The sequence below is a fragment of the Choloepus didactylus genome, chromosome 15, assembly GCF_015220235.1.
Source record: "Choloepus didactylus isolate mChoDid1 chromosome 15, mChoDid1.pri, whole genome shotgun sequence".
Classification (NCBI taxonomy): Eukaryota; Metazoa; Chordata; class Mammalia; order Pilosa; family Megalonychidae; genus Choloepus; species Choloepus didactylus.
This window is the reverse complement of record NC_051321.1, coordinates 9,159,856-9,169,747: the sequence shown is the minus strand read 5'-3', so window position 1 is coordinate 9,169,747 and position 9,892 is coordinate 9,159,856.

Below are 9,892 nucleotides of genomic sequence, written 5' to 3'. Positions count from 1 at the left end.
GCACAGAGTTCTGATGCAAAGACACACCGTGTTGTGAGCAGTGGGTGGCGTGGTGAGCCCTGCATCTTAAGATGAACTTCCCTGATTGCTTTCAGAGACGTTGATTGTCAGGGGCAAAGCCAGATTCTTGGGGAAGCCAGTTTGGAGAACTTTTGGTCATCTGACCAAGGGCCTTTCGCCTGAGTCCCAGCCCACCTCCTGTACCGCTCACGCCTGAGCCTGGCTAGGGCACCAGGTCGGAAGGCTGCTGCCTGCTTTTCCCAGGCCAAGCATTCCCCGCTCCTCAGCTCTTCCCTTGCCCCAGGATTCTCCTCCTTAAACAGGTTTCCTCTTCCACAGCCTTCTTGCAGTGAGGGACCCACAATCCCACACAGATTTGCCCACGCCAGGGCCTCTCACTTCCTAGATTCTAGACATCGTATTCCTTTTCGTGCAGCCTAAGCTCAAATGGAGGTGACTGCTCTCTGCTGCCTCATCCTGAGGGCCGGTCCATGAGCCCAGCTGTCCAAACAGGGAGCTACTGAGTCTCTCTCAGCAAAGCTAGACACAGAGCAGTAACTGCTGGAAGAGTGGAGGAATTGAGGGTCAGTATACGTGCAAGGGGCAAAAGCACTGGCCTTGGAGCTGGGTTCAACCCACTTACTGAGGGCCGATGGGCACATTACTTCTTCTCTGTTCCCTCTCCCGTAAATCGGAGCAGTGAGGCCACCTCACACAGCTGTTGAGAGGATTCACGGATATAAAGTGCCCAGCATGGGTTCTGGAGCTTTGTTGGCACGCCCTGTGGTAGAAGCTTCCAGAAGTCCCCAGTGACTCTCACCTCCTGGAACTCAATTTTGTGTAGGCCACTCCCTCACTGAAGAGCAAGGACCATGTCGCCACAGTGTGTGACTTCCCAGGTTAGGCCATAAAAAGATATCCAGTGTCTGCCTCTCTCTGGGATCGCTCTGAGGGAAGCCAGCCGCCACGTTCCGAGGACGCCCAAGTAGCCCTGCTGAGGGGCCCACATGGCAAGGCTGAGCCTCCTGCCACCAGCCGGCACAGACTTGCCAGCCGCGTGTGTGGAGCCACCTTGGAAGCAAATCCTCCTGTTCCACTTAAGCCTTCAAATGCCTGCAGCCCCGGCCGACATCTGCCTGCACCTTCATCACAGACCCCAAGTCAGCACCACTCGGCTAAGCCACTTGCCGAGTCCTGAGCCGCAGCAACTCTGTGAGTTAATAGACATGTAGTGTCTTAAGCCACCAAATTTTGGGGTAATTTGTCACACAGTAATAGACAATGAATGCAACCCTTCATGACCGGGACAGGCAGTAAGGAGCCCTGGTCAGTCCATAGCCAAGTCAGGTGGGTCCCAGCGTCCCAGATGAGAATGTGAACATCACAGCAGCTCTGGGAAGGAGAGTGCAGGCAACAAAGCAGCTTCCTGAAAGCTCCTACACAGGAAGGAAAGCAAAGGTTGTGAATGAACCAAGATTGTCCCAGAAGATAAGCAGAGAAATGCTTTGCATGTGCACCCAGTCGATGATAACCTGCACATAGCAGGTGCTGAGTGGAGTGATATTTTTAAAATAGTAATTACCCAGACTTCTCACTGTGTTCACAAAACTCATCCAGCTATCAAGGGCACTGTTCCAACTGAGGAAGGAAAAGTCCTGCAGGAAATTACAATTTTACCCCAAAAGAGCCGCTCGAGAAATGAAAGAGTCTGAACATTGACTCCAGGCCAAGTGGGTATATTAGCGCTCTCCAGGGAGACAGACTTTTATAGGAATTTCTGTCACGTGACTGTGGGGATGGGCAAGTCCAAAATTCCACAGGGCAGGCCACAGGCTGGGAACTCAGATGAAGGTTTTTGATGAATTCCCCAGGAGAGGCTAGCTGGCTGAAGGAGAGAAGTAAAGTCTCTCTTCTGACTACTGAAGTCAGCACTTCTCCTTTTAAGGCCTTCAGCTGATTGGATGAGACTTTTCTCATTGTTGAAGGCAAATTCCTTTGTTGATTGTAGATGAAATCAATCATAGATGCAATCAACTGACTGATGATTTAAATCCATGAAATGTCCTCACAGTAACAACCTAGCCAGTGCTTGCTTGACCAAACAACCGATACAATAACCTGGCCAAGTTGGCACATGAAATTAACCATCACAGTGGGACTGGCCTCTTGGGTACTACAAATGAGTACCTGGCTTCAGGTGACACTGTGCTGACAAGGACCACCAGCCTCTAAACCCCAATTTCTTTACTCACAGAACTAGGGCACCAGAACTGCCCTAAACGTCACTTGCTGTGAATATTAAATTAGATGAAGCACAATGAAAGAGCACTTTGCAAATGGTAAAGTGCTTACAAATTGTAACCTGCCTACAAATAAAGATACAAGATCTTTTTTTAAAATGAGAAATGTATCTCTATCCCATTCCTAAGATGTCAACTGCCTCAGAGACAACAAAACACACATAAAGCTGGGTAAAAACAGAGATTTCATGCCCTCACTAGAATCCAAGAGCCCTGGGCTCTTGGGCAAGTCAGTTTCCTCATTTGTGCAACAAAAGAGTGGAACCAGGAAAGCTTCAAGGTCCCTTCCAGGCCTAGAGTTTTATGAGACTGTGCTCTGTACTACCTGGGTAAGTTCTGGGGAAACATGAACTAAATAGTGTCTCCCATGAAATCACCAGGAGCTAGTTAAATTGCCGTGTGTCTAGTTCTCTTTCTCTCCTATCTCTACCTGTTGGACTCTTGCTTATCATCGTCCTAGATATAATTAATGTTTTAATTAATAGATATATGCTGAATTTTGTGCACCACAGGCAGAGAATATACCTTTTATTCAAGTTACTGATGGAGCATTTGCAAAAGCTTGTCATTTACTTTGTTGTCCAAGAAGATAACTTCTTTACATGACAAACAGTAGAAATTGTACAAGTCATTCTCCAAACTATAGAATCCAACAAAAGCTGGACTAGAATGCTGAAAATCTGAAAAACCAAAACTAAGTAAATAAAGAAATAAACAAACCACCTACCTGCCCACTGGAAAACTAAAATATTCTGCCAAATACTTACTGGGTTCAGAAAACAAATAACAAAAACAACAGAAAATTAGAATATGGTTTGTCAAAACTTATTGTGCATCACCTGCTATGGATTTAATTGCCTGCTACAAAAAGATATGTTCAAGTCCTAATCCCTGGTCTTATGATTATGATCCTATTTGGAAATAGGATCTTTGAAGTCAATATTAGTTAACATGAGGATTCGGGGTGGGCCCTAATCCAATATGACTGGTGTCCTTATAAGGAGAGGAAATTTGGAACAAAGTGATAGGAGAAAGACAGAGAGGAAAGACAGCCTTGTGGTGGAGACAGAGATTGAGTTATGCCACAAGCTACCACCAGAACCCTACAGTGTTCAGAGAAAACTTGGCCCTGCCAACACTTTGATGAAGACCTCTGGCCTCCAGAACTGTGAGAAAACAAAATCCTGTTGTTCTAAGACTCCCAGTTTGTGGTCCAATGTTACAATGGCCCTAGGAAATGAAGACACCACCAAAGCTGTTCTCAGAGATAAATTAATAATATAAAAATCTCTTCATTATTACACAATAAACAATACAGATTCCACTTCCAAGATGACCGTGTGAGGAGCTCCACGGACACTCTCTCCAGGGGAAAAAAAAAAAAAAAAGCAAAGCTGGCAAAAACTATAAAATAAAATTTAAGTTTTGCAAACAACCATTTAAAGTCTCTGGAAATGGTCCTAAGGGCATACAGCAAGTGAAGAAACATTTACTCAAGAAAATCTACTAAAACTTGGTAAGGACAGTGGGGGTGTTTGCACCATTTCGCCCATGCCCCGCTCCCTCCCACCCTCGCCTGCCCCTGCTGGGCCAGATGAGAGCTTCACTCTGGGTGGGTGTGGCCCAAAAGGCTGGCCCCTCTCTCCCCCCAGGTCCCAAGCACAGCTTACCTTGTCTCACTGTGAGGGGCAGGCCCCCCGCATTTCTCAGCCTCTCCAACTCCAAGCTGAAAAGGCTGAATTTCTGGTGAGTGCATTCCAGAATTTGGGGCTCTCTTCCACCACCCAGCCCCTACCCATAGGATGGAGAGTCTTCCCCAGGCATGTCAGGCCAAGAATCCTGCAGCCCCAAGTGCCCTCGACCAGCTCCCTCATGGGGCATCAAGCCAAAAAGACCAGAGACCACAGCTTGCCCAGCACCCAGAGGAGTGTTCAGAGAGTTTGTCCAGGGAGAAAGGCAATCCATAAGAAAAGAGAGGCCTGAAGCTCTCTCCAAAGTAACTGACTTTATTTGAAACAGAGTGTGGGGAAGTTCAAGGCTAAGAATGCTCTTGAAAAGAATAGCTCCTCTTAATTAAGAGCAAGAAATGAAACCATAGGCTGGTAGTTCACCAGAGAGAACCAGAGAAAGAGACAACAAAGAAGAGCCCTGCTAGACCAGCCTCAAAATCTACCCCTGCCTGAGTTTAATTAAATCAGGGCATTTTGAAAAACAATAGAGAAATCAGTAGGTAATTAGCAGAGTTTAATGGGGTGGGTGCAATACCAAATGAAGCAGACAGCTTAACAGACAGATTAGGGAAAGAAGCAGCCAAGGAGAGCCTGCTAGGAACACTGTCATCCCAGGGTAACTGTGCACACACCTGATTCTGTGCCCTCCAAGGAGCAACACCAAAGGCTTCACACTCTGGGCAAAGTGGACTTCACTAAAAGCACCTGCTCAGACCATAAAACAAATACACAAGCCAACAATAACAAAAACAGGTGCTAGAGAAGAGGGAGGGAATCAGTATCCAAAATTGCTAGAGTAGATTACCTAAAGTTTCCAGTTTTCAACAAAAATCCAAAGACATACGAAGAAACAGAAATGTGTGACCCAGACATAGAGAAAAAAAGGAAGAAAACAGAAACCACCCATGAGAGGACCAGGTGTTAGACTTAACAAAGACTTCAAGGTAGCCAATTATACATATATCCAAAGAACTAAAAGAAGCCATACTTGAAGTAAAGAAAGGTATGAAGACAATAAATCATCAGATAGAAAGTATCAATAAAATGAGAATTACCCCCAACAAAAAAAAAAAAAAAAGGAAATTCTAGTGTTAAAAAGTACAGTAACCAAAATGAGAAATTATTTAGAGGAGTTCAACAGTAGATTTGAACTGGCAGAAGAAAGAATTAGTGAACTTGAAGATCAATAGGGATTATGCAATCTGAAGAACAGAAAGAAAATAAAATGAAGAAAAATGAATAGAGACATGTGGGACATCCTTAAGCGCCCCAGTATGTGTGTAACAGGAGTACCAGAAGGAGAGGAGAAAGAGAAAGAAGCAGAAAAAATATTCAAAAAAATAATAGCTGAGAACTTCCCAGATTTGATGAAAACAATCTACACATCCAAGAAACTCAATGAACTCCAAGTAGGATAACTGCAAAGCGATTTATACTGAGACACATCATAGTAAAAAGGCTGAAAGAGAACATCTTGAAAGCAGGAACACACAGAACTCCAATAAGATTAACAGCTGACTTTTCACCAGGAACAATGGAGGCAAGATGGCAGTGAGCTGACTTATTCTAAGGGCTGAAAGAAGACTGTCGACCAAGAATCTTCTATCTAGCAAAATTATCTTTCAAAAGTACAATTGAAATAAAAACGTTCCCAAGATAAACAAAACTGAGAGAATTTGCTGCTAGCATGTCTGCATTACAAGACTATTAAAAGAAATTCTTCAGTCTAAAACCAATTTCCAAGATGGAAATTTGAAACCACATAAAAAAACAAGAGTCCCAGTAAGGTGAGTATGTAATTATAAAACATAATATAAAGGCATATTTAGTCTCCATTCTTTGCCTAACTGATTTAAAAAGGAGTTGTGTAGAATAATATGTATATAATTATATTTTGGCTTATAACATATAGACATGTAATATAATCGACAATAACAACCCAAAAGAGGCAAGTGGGAGGAAAACCGTATTGGAGTCAGAGAAATGGCATTGGATGGTAACTCAAACGTAGGAGAACAAATGAAGAGAACCAGAAATAGTAAATAAGGTAAATATAACAAGCTCTATAAATAAAATTATATAAAGTAATAATTATAGCCACATACTGTTGGGTTTGTAACATTAATAGACGCAATTACGTACAAACATAATAGCACAAAAAGGGGGAGAGGGAATAGAGTTATATAGGAGTGATATTTTTATATCTTACTAGAATTAAGTTAGCATAAATCTGAAGTTTGACAAGCCCTAGAGCAACCACTAAAAGAAAACTTTTAAAATATAGTGAAAAATCATTAAGGAATTAAAATATTACACTGGCCAGAATAGGAAAATCTATAAAGACAGAAATAGATTAGGGATAACCTAGGGCATGAGGGAATGGGACAATGTGGGAGGGGGTCTGGCTAAGGGGTGCAATTTCTTTTGGGGGTGATGAAAATATTCTCAAATTGATTGTGGTGATAGATGCACAGCTTGGTGAATATACTAAAAACCATTGAATTGTACACTTTAAATGGGTTAATTGTATGGTATGTAAATTATATCTCAACCAAGTTGTTACTAAAACAAAACAAAAAAAAAAGAATACAGAAAATAAATAACTTACATGTTCATCTCAATATTATTTCCAAAACTCCAGTCTTAACAGAAGAAAACACAGTGACAATAAAAACAAAACTAAAGACTTGGGTGGCGGAAAATATAATAGAATTTATCCATAAATTGAGTTTTGGAGGTCCTGCTATTCATATTTCTATTTGCAACAGCCCATATTTCTGCAAAATGCTTTCAAGTGCTCTCTGCAAAATCCTCATTTCAAAAGCCCTTCTCTTATCTGTCTCCCTGACCTTTGCATGGAAAAAGAATTTCCACTGGATGCTCCCAGGAGAGTTTCCCCTTCCTTGGGTCCCTGCCATGTTATCCTCCCTTGACTCTTCTTTTCTTCCACCTGATTCTCTATCAAGTGCCCCCCGGGTGGAGCTGCCAGCTCCAGCCTTTGCAGGCTCACCATCCCCCAGTTCCACCGCACACAGACGTGTCACACGTGCAGTGCCCCAGGCAGCCGGGCAGAAGGCAGCACCCAGCTTTCAAGGTTTCCGCTCAGAACCCCAGACCTGGGAAGGAACCTCATTTTCCAAAGGATCCTGTGGGCCGTGCCACCACTCGCCGCTGTGAGATCAGGGGTGAGGACGCCCCCGGCCGGAAGGAGCAATCTCCCATCCAGAAGCCCTGATCTGCCGAGTCTGCGCTCGGGGGCCAGGTGAACCGGGACAGCTCCCTTGGTCTCTTTGAGACCCCTTCCTGCACAAGGGGTGTGGAGAGAACCATTGTAGGGATTAAGAAAATAACGTGGTGGGCACGTGCAGAACTTCTTTCCTTTCTTCCTCAGCTGTCCAGGGCCAGGGGTGTTAGCAGTCTCCTGCCCTCCCCCTCAGTTGCCTCTTTTCCCAAGTAGACGCGCTCTCCTGCAACGGGGCAGCCTGCGCTCCGAGGAAGGCTCATTAGGCTGACTAGCTTAAAATGAACCAAAGGGAAATGACCCAGGAAATAACAACCACATCCAATTAGAGTGGACAGTGAACTTGGGACTTGCCTCTTTGGCTCTGCTCTGCAGGGAAGGGACCCCAAATCCTTCAGCAGTTCCTGGGCTGGTGAGCGCTAAGACCTGCCTCGGGCAGGACTGACCTTGACAGATGCGGATGTCCACCAGTGTGCACAAACCCAGGGGCCTGGAACCTTCTCTGAAAGCCCAAACTCCTGGCCACTTACCTCTCTCAACATTAATTCCAAATACAAAATATCCGGAAATAAAAGCATTACTCTTTTTCCCAAGTTGGGAGAAAGGATTGAGGTGGTACCATTCACCACCACCCTGTTTTATGCAGCAGGCCACTGTCAAGGTGGACATTTAGCTGGCATGGGTCAGTCCTCCCAAAATAACCAATAGGGGCCACCTGAGAGTCCACGCAGAAGTGTCTCCCTAGGAAAGCCCCCAGTGCCCCGGAAGAATGTGGGATGAGAGGAGGAGGAACTGGGAGTTGAGGTGGGGTTGCAGGAAGAGTGGGGGAGACAGCAGGATGCCCCACGTCCTGCCACCAGTGACAAGTGGACAGCTTTGCTTTCAGAGCCGGCCACAGGACCGGGTCCATCGCAGCTGCTCTCCCCCAGGGAGCGTCCCGGTTCTTGTTTGAGGTGGGCTAGTCCCAGGATCAGCCCAATTTTTCTAGCATTCCTTTACTCAGGTGTGAAAGGTCAGCTTTGCAGTCAATGTCAGAGGAGGGGGCCTTTGGGACTGTACCTCAGGCTCAGAGAGTGATAATCCACAAGAGCACTGCTGATGGGAAGGCGGGTCTCAGTGGAACGGGGGCTCGTTTGCCTTCGATGCTCTGCTCTGGGGCCTGAACCAGTGGGGCTCCTCCCTCCTGAGACCCCAAGCCCCGAAGCCTGATACCATCCACCTCACCTGTGTCCCTGTGCAGTGCGGGCAGAGGGACGGGGGGCCTGACAATCCTCGCTGGAGGAGGAGGACCGTTGGGGGCAGCTGTCCGAAATTGCCAAGGGCTTAGCCAGGCCCCAGGGGCGTAGGGGAGAAAGACACAGGGAGGCCATCTCCCGGCCAGGGCCTCAAGCCTGGGGACGGGGACGGGGACCAGGAGAAGCAGAGTCAGCTTAGCAGAGAACATCTCAGATCCCTCCGTGCTGTTGCCTCTGAAAATGCCGGGAATGGAAGACAACCAAGGCTCCTCTCTGCTTTTATGAAAACCTTAAGTTCCTACCCAAAAAATAAATCAATAAAAGCCCCCAATACACCTATTTCCCATATTAACATATATTTGACAACCCCAGTGTCCTGTCCCATCCACCAGCCAAGCTCAGAGCCGGCTCAACGCTACTCTCCTCTTTGACTTTAGCCGTGAACCTCCGAGTCCAGAGCGTCACAGTTATTTCTACTTTTCCAGCAGCAGGAAGGAAAAAAACAACTTGGACCTGAAAAGATTGGAGGATTAAGAAAGTCCTTCAGCCTCAGGCTTATTTTTGTTTTTTAACCACTAACTGGGCAATGAATAATTTATAGGCAAGAATGTTGGGGGGGTGGTGAATAAAACTGTTGACAAGTCAAGAAAAACCTCTTAGCAGCCTGAAGGAACAATCCATCTTCTAGAAACAGGTTTCAAATGCATAGTTTGTGAAGCCGCTCATTGAGGTTGGTTTCTTCTCTCTCTCTTTCACTTTTTTTTTTTTATCTATATGGAAATTGGTGGGTGCTGAAATATGCTTCGCTTCAGCACAAACTTGGACTGAATGATATCCCAGGCAGGAATTAAATCATCGCTTCAAACAGCAAGAAGTAAACACCCAAGCAAGGACGAGCCCCTGCACAGGCAGCGAGGGGAGCGGGAGAGTTCGGGGCTGGCGAACAGAGGTGTCAGTGTTCCAGCAGGATGTCACTCAATCAAAGCTCAGGATCATCTCACCAGGGCAGGTGGTGACTTGCTCCAGGAGAATGTTCCACTGTGATGAGCTGCTGAGACCTCGTCATCTTCCTTAAAGAGCCGCCTCCTCCTAAGACACCAAGTCTGGGTACCAGGCTGATGCACAAGGTCTTTATGACAACGATTGCTGGGACGAAGTTGATGATGCCACGAATCCCTAGAGCCACTAGATCAAGCTTGTATCAAGTACCTGCTGTGTGCCAGGCTCCAGCTGACCTCCTTACAAAGACCTTCTCATTTAATCCTCAAGCTAGTGCTCATTAAACTGCCTGCTTTGTGGCCACTTGGAAACTGGAGCTCGGGGAGCTTCCGTAACTTCATTGAAGTTCACGCAAATTGGTGATAGACCTGGCCTTGAGCCTGTCTC